Below are 19028 nucleotides of genomic sequence, written 5' to 3' on the forward strand. Positions count from 1 at the left end.
ATACTAAATTGATTTTATTAAAAGTTTAAGAAGTTAACAGGCCTCATGGATTACAGGAAAACTTCTTAAAATTTTACTTCACACTAATTGTAGTGATATTGCTGTCAACCTAAATTCAACCTAGCTGATTCACCTTTAAGTTACATTGTGCAATTGGCACTAATGTGAAGCCAGAACCACTTAATTTTGACACACGAGGACTGCCCTGTAACTTCACAATGCTGAAGTCTAAAAAAGTGGGGAGAATTGTTAACCAGTAACAGTACAATGGATCAATGGCCATAGAAATAAAAGAATAGAAAAAAAACCTTTCTTGCGGGTTCTGAATTCTCAATTAATACCTTGTTTCAACCTAATTTACAGCTTTCAATAAGCCAATGTGTTAGGAGTTGAAGTTGCAGCAACTAACTTTTCTGTAACTGAATATTGAAATAATTGATCAACCACACTGACATCTGGTGTAATAAATCAAAAAGTACAAAATTTGTTTGTGTTTGGGCACCAAATGACTTAAAAAACATATAGATCCCTTACAAGGCACTTATAACAAGGCAATCATTTTTAATTTCTATTAATTATAATTTATTTATTGATCAATTGATTATTTATTGCTGATGGGTTGAAATTGCTCTCAGCAATATTTGTCACAAATTTTTGTTTAAAAAATATGGCATTCATCTATGCATTATATAATATTTGTTAAGCTATTTCAAGTTAATAAATATAATGAAACAGTTTATGGAGCAATTTTTTAACAAACCGCCTCCACTTTCATTACAAACATTGTAGAATGTAATTTCACCCCATTAATATCCTTTCAAGCGTAATAGTTTCTTCCAAAAGTTGTTTCTTGCAAAACTTCTTTGAAACAAATTTCTGGATTTTCATATAAGGGAAGATAAATGTATAGGAGTTTTTTATGGTAATTCCTGAATTTAAGCCAACATAGGTAACAACATTTTCTATAAAGAGTTGAAAGTGGAGGAAAGGAGGAGTTTACAGGCAGCTTTTAAGAGATGCCAAACATTTTTCCATTGCTTGTTTATTTCTGTAACTTCCAGAAAATTACAACCTTTTTTTAACACATGTGGATCCAGGAAACAAAGTGAGGCATTGCTAATTGCTCAGGAATCAGCAAGATGGGAAAAGCGGAAGAAATGCAAGGAATGGCAATTCTTCCTATTTTAGTTCATGGCTATAATGCTGCTGTCAGGAAGAGATTTCTAATTAGAAAAGTGAGTGCAGATGGCGGTCCGGAGTACACTGAGAACATTTGCTCAATGATTAGTTGAAGGTTAGACTTAGTGGGTGGGCAGCACTGGCTCTCACTGGGCTTTCAAAGCATGGCCATTCATGGCCAACCTCAGACAGTAACCAGTTTATTTATTTAAATAACAAACATCCAGCCCTGAAACAAGTGCAGAAGCAGAGAGCACATCCTGAATAGGATGAGACAGTGTCTTTACTGCCGCCCACCCACATAGCCTCAGACATGTTTCATAGGTGACTTGCAACAAGGAAATGCCAGTATGCATTCACACATCAACTAGAAAAAAGTCACAAAATGGTTGTTATATCACAGTCAGTTCCTGTTCACTGAATGTCCACAATGTTTTATTCACTTATGATAAAGATTCACTTCAAAAGACTTCACACTGAAAAAATTATGCATTCTCTAGCAGACTAATCTTCTTTGCTACTTTTATGCAATCTTTTCTCCTTTTCATCAGTTAATTCCCAAGATCCATATTACTCTCTTTGTCAGGTAGACAGCTTAAACCTGCCTTAGGATATTTCCAAAACCTTGCCTTGGCCGAACTAAGAAGTTGGCAGGAGCAGTAAGGGAATGACGCCACCTCCTCCTGGAAACCTTTCCTGTCTGTACAGAGGACAGGTGAAGTACCCTCTCCAAGGAGATGAAAATGTGAATGTTGTACAAGATTTGATTTAACGGTGTTTTTATTTCCTTACAGTCCATATCTCTGGAATTACAAACAATAGTTTATTTTTACTGTCAATCTGTATAAAAGAGTGTGTTGTTAAGAAGATCAGGACTGAAGTAATAACAGAGTACAGTTTAAATCAATATAATCTTTACATGTAGCTTTAGGAGTCATAGTGTAGTAACTATCAGGCCATTCCAAGTTTCTTCCCTGTTCTCTTCCCTGTTGATGATAGTAGCTCAGGCTAATGTTCTACAAGTACCTTGCCAAGTGCACATTTCTCCAGTTGTAAATCAACACGGAGGAAGGATATTTGACTATCAAGAAGAACTGAGAAACCATAATACCGCTGGTAGCTCTCCGGAGATAGGGTGTCCACCCCCAGGGTCCTTGATTATGGGGAAAGCCTGCTGTTGGCCATTTAAGTGCCTGATGGGCACTTAATTTGGTTGACCTTCCCAACAGGTGGCAATTCAAGTCTCCTGCCAGCTCTCCAACCAGCAGGTGAGACCCACCTTGCCTGCATTAATTACCGCCCACATAGACAGGCAGAGACAAACCACACACACATACACACACATGCACGCATGCATACACATGTCTGGCAGGGGTTGGTGAACAATGGTCAGGAATGGAAACACCAGATTATTTTTCTCACCACTAGCCCATAGACAAGAAGCCAACTGTAGCACAGACCAGGAAGTGAGCCTGGCAGTCTTCCTGATCTATATGGTTCAGTTCCAAATGTGGAGGTGCTTTTGCCAAAAGAGCCTTCACTCAGCTTAAGAAAGTGAACTCCCAGTGGACTTCTCCCAATCACAATCATAACTTTGACAGAAGAGTCGCAGAAACCCCAGGAATAATAAACAGCAGTGGTTCAAGCTCACCGGCACCTTCTCAAAAACATTTAGGAATGGGTAATAAATGCTGGCCTAGTCAGCAACGCCAACATCCCATGAATGAATAAAACAAAACACTGTTCCTCCCATTTTACCAAGGTTTTCATGATTCTTTCACCTTGGTTGTAATATTTTGTAATAGCTGAACATTTTGTTATAATGCCCTCTCTGCTGCCCTCTCTGTTGGGGAGGTGTAAAGAAAGTTGTTCAATAATGGCTGCCTGCAGTGGAGCATGTGTTTGTCTTACTCAGTGCAATACACAAAAGATGACGGCGAAACTGGGATGGAATTCTTTTCTGCATTTCATTTGAGAAATTAAGGGCTGAAGAATACCGTGACACATTTTTGAAACCCCTAAAGTTAATTTTGAGGATGTTTGGGCAGTTTGAAAGATTCCTCCATATATACATCGTATCCCAGTACAGAGTGAGTCAGCGTGGTACGTAACTGAAAAATGGCACTGAAGACACATCTGGGGACAAGGGAGGAATTGAACCCTAGCAAAGAAGGCTGGTGTAATTATGAATGAAGTTTACACATTTGGCTGAAAGCCAGTAAAATAGGAGATAAGGATAAAGTAAATGTTTTCCTCACTATAAAGGGCCAGATTCTTTTGAAGTGGTGCTTAACCATTGTTGCCCATGAGACCCAGTACTCTGAACTATTCTGAAATTAATGAGATTCTGTACTCATACTACGTCATGACTCAGAATGAGATATTGCACTGAGTTAGTAAAACTGGAGTTAATGGGAATCAAGGGGAAAACTCTTCACTGATTGGAGTCATACCTAGCACAAAGGAAGATGCTTGTGGTTGTTGGAGTTCAGTCATCTCAGCTCCAGGCCATCACTGTAGGAGTTCCTCAGGGTAGTGTCCTCAGACCAACCATCTTCAGCTGCTTCATCAATGACATTCCTTCCATTATAAGGTCAGAAGTGGGGATGGTCACTGATGATTGCACAATGTTCAACACCATTCACAACTCCTCAGATACTGAGGCAGTCCATGTCCAAATGCAGCAAGACTTGGACAATACCCAAGCTTGGGCTGATAAGTGACAAGTAACATTTGCGTTACACAAGTGTCAGGCAATGACCATCTCCATCAAAAGAGAATCTAACCATCTCCCCTTGACATTCAATGGCATTACCATTGCTGAATTCCCCCACTGTCAACATCCTGGGGGTTACCATTGACCAGAAACTGAACTGGACTAGCCATATAAATAGTGTGACTACAGGAGCAGGTCAGAGGCTAGGAATATTGCAGTGAGTAACTCACCTCTTGACTCCCCAAAGCCTGTCCACCATCTACAAGACACAAGTCAGGAGCCTGATGAAATATTTTCCACTTGCCTGGATGAATGCAGCTCTGCCAACACTCAAGAATCTTGACACCATCCAGGACAAAGTAGGCAGCTTGATTGGCAACCCTTCCACAAACATTCACTCCCTCCACCACCAAAGCACAGTAGCAGCAGTGTGTACCATCTACAAGGTGCACTGCAGGAATTAACTAAGACTCCTTCGACAGCACCTTCCAAACCCACGACCACTACCATCTAGGAGGAAAAGGAGTGCAGACACATGGGAACACTACCACCTGTAAGTTCTCCTCGAGCCACTCAGCATCTTGACATGAAAATATATCACCATTCCTTCACTGTCGCTGGATCCTGGAACTCACTCCCTAACGACAGTGTGGGTGTGCATACACCATATGGACTTTAATTTTTTTATTCATTCATGGGATGTGGGCTTCACGGGCTTGGTCAGCATTTATTGCCCATCCCTAAGTGCCCTTGAGACGAAGGTCGTGGGCTGCCTCCTTGAACTGCTGCCGTCCCTTTAGTTAGATACACCCACAGTGCTGTTAGGGAGGGAGTTCCAAGATCTTGAACCAGCGACAGTGAAGGAACGGTGGCATATTTCCAAGTCAGGACGGTGAGTGGCTTGGAGGGGAAATTCCAAGTGGTGTTCCCATGTATCTACAGCGGTTCAAGAAGGCAGCTCACCACTATCTTCTCAAGGGCAATTAGGAATGGGCAATAAATGCTGGCCCAGCCAGCAACACCCACAACACATGACTGAATTTTTTTTAAAGTTGCATCCTGCGAAAGGAAGTAGTTGCCAAATTAGATTGTTGCAGATTACATTCTCAAATTAAAGAAACTCTCTCGTCACTGTGGATATGGTGTGAATTTAGAAAGCAACCATAGAGATGTGCTCATAGGAGGCCTAATGAACACTACAATCTGGGCCATGCTCTTTAGCAATGGCAATAAGCTGATGTAGAAGGAGGCCTGCAATGAGGCCCCATCCATGGAAATGGCAGAATGTTCTGTTCCTCAGCTGGCAGGGAATGCCCACCAAGTTTCAGATAGATCCAGATCACGACAGCCAAGCTCCAGTCTCAGAATCAAAAATTTAGGTGCTAACATTGCCATAGTAGCCACCAGCCCATTTAAATGCCACCATTTCAAATCAGTGCTATGCCTGTGGGTTGGTCATATCCAGATGACAGCAGGAGAAGAGCAAACAGTAATGTTCCAGGTCACAGTAAAGCACAAAGTCACAGCCATGCACCAAGTTGAGGTCATGGTAGATCTATAGTTATTTCAGGAGTCTGGAAGTCCTCAAATGTACATATGGTAGAAATAGAAACAGAAGTTGACATTATCAAGAAGGAAGATCAAGAGTTGTAGTCAGCCAGAGAGCAAGAAAATCAGTACATAGAAGACTAGAGTAATCAGGTTGAAGATATAATTTCAGCACCCATAGTAAAAATGAAAGTCAAAGATTCACAACTCTCAGCATTGATAGAGCTGCAGCCATGACTGTTATCTCGGAAGGAGCTTACAAGACATCCCTAAGTCACAGTATCTTACACAAAACTGCTGTGAAACTGACTAGTTATTCCAATAGCTGTATTCCAATGTAAGAGTGAAGTTAGTGTTAGGGTGGAATACAATGATACACCCTGTTACTTGACATTGGCAATAGTAGGAGGGAACAAAGACCCTCCAATGGGAGGAACTGCTGAAGAAAATATGGTTAAACTGAACCAAGTTATTTACAATAGGGAGCAGTAATAGTATGTCTGTCATTGAGGAAGTGCTAAGAGAACATAAAGTGGTCTTTGAGAAAGGAGGATCAGATGATTAAATTAGCCATCAGTTCAATATTAAATATCAGAGGTCAGTGGGTCATACAAATAAGGATTTTCTTTCATAATTTCCAGTGAAGTCCAATTTATTCTTAGCCACTAAGTTAACTGTGAATTATTTTACATGCACAAATGATATGCCAGTGTCTGCCAGAGAAATTAATGGAGAAACTCTTAAGGATGTGCTGCTCAGTAAAGTGCTCAATTATGTCATGATTAGCTGGCCTAAAGAGTGTGATAATGATAAATTACAGGAGCATTTCACATGCAGAAATGAACTGAGTGAGATAAAGGCTGTTTCCTATGGGGTTTAAGAGCCATTATTCTGCCAAGATTTAGAGAGAGATTGTTAGGGGAACTTCATTATGAGCACAGAGGGATAGTCCGGATATGAAAGCAGCAACAGAACCTATTTTTAGTATCTAAAGGTAGATAGAGATATTGAAAAGTTAGTGAAAAGTTGTGAAGTGTGCCTCAGAATGAGAAATAATCCAACCAAGGTTCCTTTCATTCCATGAGCAAACACAAGAAAACCATGGGAATGAGTACATGTTTATTTTTTTGGAAGTGAAAGGGAAAGAGTATTTTGTTTTGGCCAATAGCTATAGCAAGTGAACAAATGTTGTGTCCATGCCCAATACCACAAGTGCTTAAACTATTGAGGTTTTAAGAAAAACTGAAAATGCTGGGAAATCTCAGCAGGCCTAGCAGCATCTGTGAAAAGAGAAACAGAGTTAATGTTTCGAGTCCGCATGACCCTTCTTCAGAGCTGAAGAGAAGTGGAAATATGATTAAATTTATACTGTTTAAGGGGGGGTGGAGCAGGTGAAGCTATGTAGAAGGCCAGCAATAGGTGGGAACAAAGGGGAGATTGACAATGATGTCATGAACTAAAGGACAAAGAGAGTGTTAATGGTAGTGGTAAGGGCTAAAAAATGTGTTGATAGTGGCATAAAGGTAAAAAAGCAGAATGTGATAATAGCAGAACAAAGATAGCATTGTGTGAAAGAACAACATGGAACAAGTAACAAGTGGCCCTTTTGGGGATGGGGTGGGGGGAGGGGGCAGTGGTGGGAGAAAAAAAGGATAGAAAATGGGATAGAAGGGGGGATTTAAAAAGGGGATAAAACCATGAAAAAATGAATAAAAATAAAAATAAAATGTGGATAAAGAATAAAAATGATTGTAGAAACTAGGGGCTTAAAAAGGGCGTGAGCATAGAGGAGAGAGTTCATGGTCTGAAGTTGTTGAACTCATTGTTAAGTCTGGAAGGCTGTAAAGTGCTTTAACCACTTCCAATCCGTAATTTGTCCTTTAGCTCATGACATCTTTGTCAATCTCTCCTTTGTCCCCACCTATCACTGGCCTTCTATCCAGCTTCACCTGCTCCACCCTCCTTAAACAGTAGGAATTTCTTCACATTTCCACTTCTCTTCAGCTCTGAAGAAGGGTCATATGGACTCCAAATGTTAACTCTGTTTCTCTCTCCACTGATGCTGCTTGACCTGTTGAGTTTTTCTAGCATTTTTGTTTTTGTTTCAGATTTCTAGCATCTGCAATATTTTGTTTTTATCTGAGGCTTTGAGAAGTTGGTGTATAATTCAAGGGCTGCCAGAGGCGTTGGTGTCAAATAATGGTCCACAGTATATGTAGGAAGAGTTTGTAATATGTCTGAGTAAGAATGGAGTCAATAACACTCTAATACCACCATCACCCAGCATTGTATGGTGCTGCAGATATAAGTGTACAGGTTGTGAAGAGATCCTCGCAGAAGTATTTGCTAGGTGACAAGCGATTCACCAATTTCCGTACTTCTCTTTGGCACAGACTGGACAATTTTCCATTCTCTTACAGAATAGGGCCTCGATCCATAACAGGTTAATCATTTTACGAGTTAGTGTTTAAACACACTCCGAGGAAAAGATTTAGTTTGCTTAAGCCTGGTGTCACTGGCAAAGTAAGAGAAAAGCAAGACAATGTGAAGATGAGTAACAATGGACGAGGCATGAAATTTAGAGAGTTTAGTGCTGGTCAGAAGGTCATGGTGAAAAACCATCTAAGTGATAAGGAGAAATATATGATTGGGGTTGTTGTAAAGAGACTAGGTGTATTTACATATCTAGTGAAGATTGGAGCAAACCTCTTACAGTGTCATGTAGATAGATCATTTGCTTTAAGAGATCTGACAAGGGAGAGCATGATAAACCTCCTATAGTCTAAATTCCTCCTACAGACAAAAGTGAAAGTCAGGAAGAAAGAGCAAGTTTGCCGATATTAACGAATCTACTGGTAAAGCAAAGTGAGTCAGGGTCTTTGATTAAGACAAATCAATTAATGTCACAGTCCCAACCAGGACTGCTAGTCAAAGTCAAAGTTCAGGTTCGACACAGTCAGAGATGTTGAGAGAGCAGAATCAAGCTGATAGAAATGGAAGAAGATACCCAGACAGAAGGAGAAAGAAGCCATATAGGTTAATTAAAAGTATGTAGGAAGGAAGAAGGAAATTGTTCTTCTCGTAATTTCTTGTCAAATGATGATATTTTTGTTATGGCATAAGGAAAAGAAAAACTTGTTTTAACATGTAAGTTAATTAAGTAATTGTGGGTTGCATGTGTTAGTTTACTTAGTGGAATACACAACTGAAGTTAAAACAGATGATCAGGAGAATCCAGAGGGAAAATTCACCCCTCAAATTATCACCTAACAATGCAAATCTTGAATTCTTAAAATAATACTTTTTTTAGCATAGATTTATTTTATGTTACTCACTGTTATCTGTAGATGACAATGTGTTGCAGATTATCCTGATGTTGCCCAATTAAATAAGATTTTATTTTTCCTTTTTTTAATGCCTACTTTACTGTGCTACTGCTGAAAAATTTGACATCAGCATGGTGAAGGTAAACAAAATGACACTCCTGTCTCTGAAACGTTTAAGAACCAGGGTGAGAGGTGCCGTCCCCATCTGTGATGTAAACAATACTGCCAGAAATAGTGGCTGCCAACATTGCCTTCAGTTATAAAGGTGAGAAAAGCAGTTTTCCAATCACTGTCCTGCATAGATCTTTTTCAGCCCGTTCAGTAACAAGAGGCAAAATTGCAAGTCTTAAAACAGCATCCACAATAATTCCATTGTTTTGGCAGATGTGGAATCCACCCTGCAAGACAAACTGGCAGATTTCCACAGTACCTGGTCCTTCAGGTAATTCAGTTAACTTAGTTAGCTACTGCTGCTGCCATTTGACACACAGCTAGAGGCAACTCTGAGCCACGTGGTGACAAAGAAAGGTCCCGACGTAACAATTTCATTGCCTTAAGATCAAATTCTGCTGCACTGTCTGCTGTGGCAAATCGCTTCAAAGTCCAACAGCTCTCTGTGTAAAGAAACTTCTCCATTTCAGCCTGCTGACCCTGTTAGTGACAAATTTAAATTGATGAACCTTTGTCACTGCCTTCCCCACTTAAAACCTTTATCATTTTAAAAACCCCTAATAAATAGCACCTTCTGTGCTGTAGCAGAACTTGTTCTATTTTTAATTTAATAAACAGTGGCCCTGAAATTTTGGGGTCCATGGAGGCCAGAAACGAGGCCAATAGGCTGCCAGGGGGTGTGGATTTGGGGTGGAGCCTGGGTCCGCTGGCTTTCCACTCCATCCACACTATGTGTGATACTCTAGGAGGGGGTATTGAGAAGGGGCTGGATGTTGGCAGAAGAGCTAGTCTCCTACCTGTCCTCCTTACATCAAGGGCAGGTCTAGGCAAGTTCCTGGGACCCCTGCACTTCCCAGCCATTATGCTTTCACAAGGCTAAGTGTAACTCGTGTGAGATTAGTGCTGCAAAGGCCCTAGGACTATACAAGAGAAAGATATTCAACACCAGAGAGAATTGATTCCCTTTCCAACAGTGATCTTTTACTTCCTTAGGAGAATGCAAAAATTTTGCCACAGTTTCTCTTTGGATTCCTCCAGCCTCCGTTCCACAACAGGAGCAATTGTGTCCAAATTTCCTGACAGCAGTCAGGAAGATATCTGTAAACGCACATGTTGCCCATCCCATTGTTGCTGACTCTGTCCCTGTGATTTGAGAATTGAGGCAGCATGTTCTTTGCATTTGAGACTTTAACTGGTCCAAAATACAAGACAAGGTTTGTGAGTATCTTAACCCACAGCAGCAGAAAGAAATTCTCTTTGGACAAAGTAACAATGCACTGAAGCCAGTTTTTAATCTGTGCACATCTGCTGTGTGTGTTTAGCCTCAGTGCTTCTCCTTGGTGGGAATGTATACTTTCCATGTTCTACTTCCTGCTCTGTGCTCTTCTAGGTGATTCCCCCAGTGACAGAAAAATCCATTATACTATTTGAAGAACACGGGAGTTTTCCACTATCCTAGCTAACGTTCAAATCTTAACCAATACCACCAAAACAGATTATCTGGTCATTTATTTCAGGACTATCTGTGGGATCTTGCTCTGCAAAAATTGTCTGCATTACAACGTGACCATATCTCAATAATTCTCCATTGGCTCTGAAGAACTTAGGGCTGTCCTGATGATATGAAAGGTGCTACATAAATTCTTTCCAGTCAATCAATTGCACTGGTCAAGGAGGAATTTCCTGATATTTAGGAGAGGCAGGGCAGGTGTTGGGGAGGCTAAAAACAGCCTAAAAGAAGGGAAACTCAGGACCCAGAGGCCCTGCCGAACTTCAGATTGGACTTCATTTTTTTCCTCTATTTGTTACAATTATGAGATTTATAAGATTTTGATATTTTGGACTGTGTCTTTAAACTTAACATAAACGGATCATGTGACTATTCTGAATTCTGCCTGACAACAAGCCTGGCTGAGTCAAGGGACTGCCTGAGCAGGGTGCAAATTCCTCACATCTGGGAACGAAGAGCAAGGGCACCTGTGCTAACAGTAAACAGGCTTGCCAGCTCCAAGCTTCTGGGCAGAAGTCAAAGAGTGAGGAAAAGTACAGTAGCTGATGTGGTCAGCAGAGATAAGAAGCTGCAAGTTCTTTGTGAGCTTCTGAAGCCGGCTGTGGGAGGGAGACGGTCTCTGGTTAAGAGACGCATTCTGCAGCCATCTAAGGAATGTGGGAGATTCATCCTGGCGTGGCCAGGGGGAAGACAAATCATTGAAGCAGGCTTTACTGCTGGTAGTGAATTTGGGAAATTCTCCGAAAACTGAGGAATGCGCCAGGAGATGGTCACTCAAAATTACGACTCGGTGAAATGGGAAAATGTGAACTGATTGGAAGCAACTGTGGACTAAAGCAAAAATTACTGGAAAAACGCAGCAGGTCTGACAGCATCTGTCGAGAGGAAGGCAGGGTTAACGTTTTGAGTCCATGTGACTCTTCATCAGAGCCTGATGAAGAATCATACGGGCTTGAAACGTTAACTCTGTCTTCCTCTCCACAGATGCTATCAGACCTGCTGAGTTTTTCCAGCAATTTTTGTTTTAGTTTCAGATTTCCAGCATCCGCTGTATTTTGCTTTAATTTAAGCAACTGTGGACTGTTTGCTATAAGGACAGTCATTCTGTGATAAATTTAAATGATGGCTGTTCCCTTCTGTAGTTTAAAGTATAAGTTGCCTACAAAAATAGCGTTCAGCTGATGGTGTTTTTAGCCATTTGTCACAGTAAAAGGTGTGGGCAGGGAACAAGTGTGTTGGGATGCGTTCCTCATAGTTAAGTTTTTATCCTTACCTGCAAGATCCTCTCCTCCGCAACAATATTAACATTGTAATGGGACCTTATTACAGAGAAGGAGGCCACTTGGCCCATTGTGCCTGTGTCAGCTCTTTGAAAGTGGCACCAATTAGTCCCACTCAGCCACTCTTCCTTATTTCCCAGTAATGCATTTCTTTTTAAGTATTTATCAAATTCCTTTTTGAAAGTGACTATGAATTTGTTTCCACCACCCTTTCAAGCAGTGGATTCCAGGTCATAAAAACTCATCGCATAAAAAAATTCTCGTTTTCTCCCATCTGATTCTTTTGCCAATTTTCTCAAATCTATGTCCTTTGTTACCAATTGTCTTGCTAGCAGAAACAGTTTCGTCTCATTTACTCAATTAGAAGCATTTCTTAAGACAGCCTAGGAGTCCACTGGCCCCACCGCTCTTTGGGAGGCACTTGAATTCTGTTACAGCCATTCTCCTCTCCCTTGCCCCTCCTCAACAAGATGGGATCTCTGATGGAGATGGAGCTTCCATTGTGAGCTACCAAAAATATTCAAATTAACCTGACCCTGGGAAATCAACTGGAATCAGGAGCACAGCCATGGGGCAGGTGCAAAGTCCCTTCTGCCAAACCTATGCTGGAAAATGCCAGCTGATAGCTCTACCGTAGGGCTGGTTAGAGTATGGTGCTTAATGGCTTCAACGGTGCAGGTTTAGTCCCTTTACTGCCTGTGTTAGTTCTTGGAAGCTGCCTCCTCTACTTGGCTCATTGTGATATCATGGCATGATTGAAAGATTACTAGAGATAAAGATGCGTGAAGAGCCATGATTAGCAACTTTCTGACAAACGAGAATGCTACATGAAGAGAGAAAGATAAATTTAATGCAGGCTGACCCCAGCACTGGGAGGATGAACTGGATGGTTTTTCTTCTGAACTGAATTTCATATGATTCTGTATCATGCCCAAAATAAAACACTGGTCTTACTTCTTTGTAAGCGCAAACACCAAAATGTTTGTCACATGGGTTAAAGTGCCCCATTAATAGATTGCAAAATGAAGATAGGGTTGATGTTTCTGTCACAGGGTACTGCTATCATTTTATTTGATGTACTTACAAGGTTTATAAATGTTATAAGAAGTTAAAGGTGAATAGGAGCGAACACACTTTATTTACCAAACGTGCTCAGACAGGTCAGTCATATTACTGTTTTTGGCAAGTAAGAAATGCACAACTTAAGGCTAAGTGATAGATAGATCCAATGGACCTGTACCTTAAACCGGACCTGAGCTTCTACGCACTAAAGTACCTACAGTCTATTGTGTCGGAGGTATAGCTGGAAGATGCTTTCCTATCTGGTGGTATCACAGCAGCCTCTACTGGTGGAACCTATTGAACAGTCACTCAAGTTCTGGGGATCACTAGGTCATTTCTGCTCTTGATATGATGGGTATTCCTGTCATACCATAATTTGTGCCTTTTCCTCATTTTATCCAACTGCTCTCAACAATCAGGGATAGTGAAAGAGCACAGAATAAGCAAAAGTGACCTTCTCGTCCCCTCCACCAGACTACAGGGGCACAAATGGGGAGATAGCCATCATGGTATGGTATAATATGCACTGTAGTGATGCGTGTTCTCTATGCTACAAAACAGCTGCTGTTGTCTAATCTGCAAGAGTTTGGAGGTATGTTTATTAGCTCTCCAATGCCTCAGGCAGCTTTATTTATGTAATGAAAAACAGAAATTCCAGTCATTGGAAGATATAAAGAGGCAAATCTGGCATTGAAAAATGGTCAGCAAAGACAAAACAGCACAATGACACTGTTCATATTGAAATATATCACTGCAATGTGAAAACACCAGCCCCTGATTAGCATGGAGTATGTTCACAGTAACATTGCCATTTGATTTTTGTGGGTCCTTTAAAATGGTAGGGAGAACCCGGATGTGGAAGTCTGGCCCCCATTTCTGGCAGATCCTATTTTTGCCGGTAGCGGAAAGGGGATTTGATGCGATTCACAAAGAAGGGAAACCTGATCTCAGCAGGACCATTAGAACTTATGTCATGAAACTAATATAATTTTTCATTATAATATTGTGGTTTATTGTGAAATAGGTTTATGGATGTGAGTGTAAATCATTATGTAAGTGTAATTTAATTGAATTAGGGTCAGATAGACTGCAAGCTTGAAATTATCAAAAGAAGTTGGGGTAAAAGATATTTGAAATGCTAATGAATAAACTTGGATGAGAGCTTAGCATGTAGGGTGTGAAGGAAATTTGTATTTTTAGATAAGTGAAGAGGTTGTTTGGATTTCAAAGGGATGACAGGATGTTTATAACTATCAAGATAAGCAAGGCCAAGCAGCATGTTTATTTTTCCCAAAGCTACTGACCATATTGGCAACATGAAAGATTTTTATATTTTTGGGAAAAGTAAATTTCGAAATACATATAGAACAATGGAATTTACAGATTAAAGAGGGAGAAATATATATAGACAGGGATGGAAGGTTATGTTGTGGGGCCATGTAAGACCTAGAAGGACTGTGTAAAACAGCCGTGGGGCAGCTCCCAGCCACTTTTGCAGAAGTCTGCTGTGTCCAGTAATCCAAAGGTGAAGAAAAGCCTTTAGAATTCCCCTATCAAGTGGGTGCTGTGCTAAACTTGCTGGCTTATATTTTAAATCCATTTTGGACTGTTGCCTTAAAGGAAGTGTGTAGTTGGGAGTCAGGTTAATTAGGAATTTCAGGGTTTGTTATAGTATTAAGTAACTGTAATCTTATGGGTGTACCCGAAAGCATTTATTTTGATAATAAATGTTTTAATTTAGTTTTTTTAAATCTCCAAATGTGTTAGTGGACTCATTACTTCTGAACTTAGTGCACAAATCTTCTTGTAAAAAGTACAAATTGCAAAGCAGTTGTGATGGCATGGCCAAGTTTCCCTTATGGATTTGGTCCACCTGGAACACATCACCTGCCACATCATAACACTTAGTGCTGAGTTCAAACAGACCTCATTTTGGCTGTTGCATGGGCATTAACCAGCAATGTGGGAGTCATGGGTTTTTGCAATAGATACAACCACTCTTGAAGGGTGGATAAGGTCTGTTTAACTGTTATGATCTGAAGATTTTAAATCCTCTGATATTTAAACTGTAAAAAAACTGGCTGCAGCTGTCAGTAATTATTTAAAAAAAACTCTGCTGAACAGCTTTGATTGACAGGTCGGCATCTGTTCAAGCAATTGCAATAGAACTCTTTGATGACATTACCCCAAGGGTTATAATTATGTAATAATGAATGCTTGGCTGAGTTTCAAAAGCTACAATTATTTCAGCAGGGGCTTCTGAGTTCATTGTTTGACTGACAACTTAAAAAGGCTACTAAAGACTTAAGTGCCTTTGATATGGGGTCTGAATAGAAGTTTCTTTTTAAAAGATATTAGCCACATGAGGAAATTTATATACTTTGGTGCTTTCATGAATGGGACTTTTCACTATTATGCCTGTATAGTGAGAGCTGCAATAGATCTTTAGAAGTTTATTTTTTCATGGCTCCTGAGGTCTGTCCATGGTGGATACTGGGTAAGTTAGCATTGAGTTGTCATGGGGGTTTCAAGGGTCCATGGGGGATAAATGCGGGTTATGAGTTGGCATTGATTTTTCATGGAGTGTAATAAAGGCCATGTGGGTGGGAGGTGGGAGGTGGGGGTGAGGGGTGTCATGGTTGAGGTTTAGAGAGCCTAAAATCTTCTAAAACAGACCAAATCACAGAGAACTGAGGTGGGCTTCTATCCAACCTGCTTCAGCACTTGCCTATCCCTATGCCCTCCTAGCATCTATCTCCAGGTTTGGCAGGAAATTTCCTGACTTGAGCTACCTCCACAGCAGCCAAAATTCAGCCCTTCTTCTTACTCAAAAAGGCAATGATCCACCTTTAAAAGGAACTACTCTCCAGCACGTGCTTGACTTTAAAATGGCATCTCTCACCAAAGTAGGATGCTTCACTAAAGAAATATCAACAAAGTGACCTCTTGCACTTTGCAAAACATGCATCCCAACAAATTACATTTCAGAGAATCACCTGCAGTGGATTCTCTTCCTGCTCCCACACCATTACCTCTATCCTTGGCCCCCTTCTATTTCTCATCAACATGCTGCCGCTTGGCAACATATTCTGAAAAGGTAGCATCAGTTTCCACATGTACGCTGATGACACCCAGCTCCTCCTCTCCAGCCTTTCCTCAACCGCAACACTGTCTCTAAATTATCACACAGCTTGTCACACAGTCACACATCTGTATAGGATGAGCAGAAAATTCCTCCAGTGAAACCACTTGTCTCCGGTCCCCAGCACAACTCCATTCCACAGCCACCCACACCATCCTTCTCCCTGGCAACTGTCTGAGGCTAAACCAGGCTGGCTGCAACCTTGCTGTCATGTTATAGATGAGCTTCTGACCACTAAGGCTGTCTGTTTCCTTCTCCATAACATCACTCAACGCAGCCCTGCTTCAACTCATATGCTGCTGAATCACATGTTCATGCCTCTTATGTCTGGACTTCACTATGCTAATGTGCTCCTGACTCTCCTCCTATGTTCTACCCTCCCTAAAATTGAAGCTATCCTAAACACTGCTGCCTGTGTCCTAACTAGTAACAAGTCCTGTTCATCCATCATTCCTGGATCACTTGCTCTTGGTTAAACTATGCTTTGATTCTAAAATTCTCTTCTTTGTTTTCAAATCCCTCCATGGTCTCAGCCCTCCATACCTCTGTAATCCCCACCAGAAGCACACCAGCACAACCACCAACAACAGGAAAATCCAATTCATTTTATGAGGTGATAAAATTATCAACAGCAACTGAACTGTATCTATCCATTGAGCAGCAAGAAAATCCTATTTGTGGATCCCCCATACAGATTACCTATTGATAGCTGACATTTTTGGGAGGCTCTGCTATGGAAAATAAGAGAATTATTAGTTGCAAGAGATCATTGCAAGGTGTTTTACTGCCTCCCTTCTCCTGTACACAAACTTATAGAGGAAGGGCTCTGCCTGCAGAAACAAGCCAAGTTCAATGTCCGTGCTAGACTACAGTCTGTGAGCACTGAAATTCACACTGACAGGTTTGACTTGCATAATACTGTGCAGCAGAACTAGGCATGTTTAGCAAAGCAAATGTGCTCTCTCTAGGCAAATTGCTCACCATGCTGGTGTGATACAGCAACAAACCTTCCCAATCCATCCCCCCACCCCCAACACCAACACCTGCCCCCCACCCCCTCTAATCTACTCCAGGCTGCACCATTCAGGGTTTCTCAGAACATCTGAAAGTTTTATAGCTGGGTGGTATAGGGGACATGGTTGTGGGGGGTTGGTGGGGGGGGGGGGGTGTGGAGGTGGAGAACATCTGCTTGATCTGTGGCTAAAGCGACCTCACAACCTCAACCCCCCACTGTTGCATCTCTAGGGTAGTACTCAGTGGATTGTCCTTTAATCCCCAAGAACTCCCAAGGCCTGGCAGCCAGTTTCTCTTAAATCTGAAAACAAAAGGAAAAAACATGTTATTTTTCCTCTAAGTCCATTACTTTGATGTTGTAAAGTGATTCTTTAATTTTTATGTACATTTTTTCACATACTTTTGCAGACATTGCACAAATTCATATCAACATCTTTTGCACATGTCATCCACTTAGTTGAACAACTACATCAGTAACTCTAGTTAAATATTTATTACTGGATGGTACAATGGGCTAGACAATGGGCCTTTCACCTCTGGGACTTGAGTTTATATCCATCCTAGAGTGATGAAATAAAAGTTTCCTCTGTCTGTTGGCAGTCTGTGCAATCAGAGTCTAGTTCCTATCGCACAAAACCAATCTGTCCCTAATTTAGCACTAATTGACACAGTAGAGAATGGAAGAAGTGCCACACTGATTCGGAGGATGGGAGAAGGTGATTTCCTGAAGTTGGGTTAAAATACATTGTGGGGGCAGAGTAGATGCAGCTTTACCTTGTATCTGGCTGTGCTATACTTGACCTGGGGGATGCATGATGCTGAGTTTAATTTCCCAGCAATAACTTCACTCCCCTTAATAAGGACAGAGAAGGCCCAAATCTTCCGATCAGTGTCATAACTGCTGATCAGGTCGCAAACTACCCATTTACCTGGATACATTTAAAAAGGCCAGACTTCCAATCCATGATGCAGAAGGACTCCCTCAGATCAGGAATCCACACAGAGAGCAATGAAGAGAATCAGCAAGAAGACATGCCCCCTTTTTTACAGCACTAGCTGCCGTAAGGTAAGTTTAAGTGTCCAGTGTGAATATTAGTGAATGGTTGAATGGAAGAATGTAAGTGAATAGGCACAGCATTAGGGGGGGTAGGTGGGTGAAATCAGAGGCCGGGGGAGAAATCATGGACTCTGGTTTCCGGGCCCCTTACATCTCCTAGTCCTTCAGCCCTCACCCTCAATTGTGTATGCTATTTTTTATCCTTTCACCAATCAATTAACCAATCACAGAAAGATTCTAATAAAGTGATAACGCCCATTGCTGGCATCTGGTTACAAATATCATATGATATATACGCAGCATGGGTCATGAATATAAAGAGCAGCAATGATATAATGCAGTGTTAGTTTGTGTGCGCCCTGCAGGTGATCTCATCGCGACTATTAAACAAACCAGAAAGTATACATTTTATTTTGACAGCATTGTGCAATCTTGTTAATTTGACAGGAAAATAATCCATTAGCTATTTATAACTCTGTACAGATTATAACACTGATCTTGGTGACTGCCTCATTAACATGTTCTGCACCATATATACAGGGTGACAGTAAATTCAAATTTGTGGGAAAGATTGAATACTTACATCCCAGATTGCAAGGAAACCTTTCAGCTTTTGTTTTATATACTTTGATTACCCGTTCTGTATAGGAAAGAAAGACCATCTCCATGCTGTAGCTCACATTGTTTCATTGTTGGAGAGTTGTAGAAGGGAAAAGGGAGGGAGGGAGAGGAGGAGAGGGTTTGCTTGCTTGTCTAAGCTCCCTCCCTGGACACACTGACACAGCACTCACTCACCTCACTCAAGGTAACTCCAGAAGCAAAGCTTCAGTTCCCTGGGAGTAGGGTCATGCTGTGGACGTTGATGGCAGTTGGATCTGGCCTGGTGGAAGGCTGAGTGACAGTTCCCACAGGCCTGGTCCAGCCTGGTTACTGGCGGAGAGCCCATCCTGTTCGTTCATGTTTTGCTTCTGCTCTTTGGCCTCCAGATGATGTCACAAATTGTTCGGTGCAGCTGAAGGAATC

The sequence above is a fragment of the Carcharodon carcharias genome, chromosome 4 (genome assembly GCF_017639515.1).
Source record: "Carcharodon carcharias isolate sCarCar2 chromosome 4, sCarCar2.pri, whole genome shotgun sequence".
Lineage (NCBI taxonomy): Eukaryota > Metazoa > Chordata > Chondrichthyes > Lamniformes > Lamnidae > Carcharodon > Carcharodon carcharias.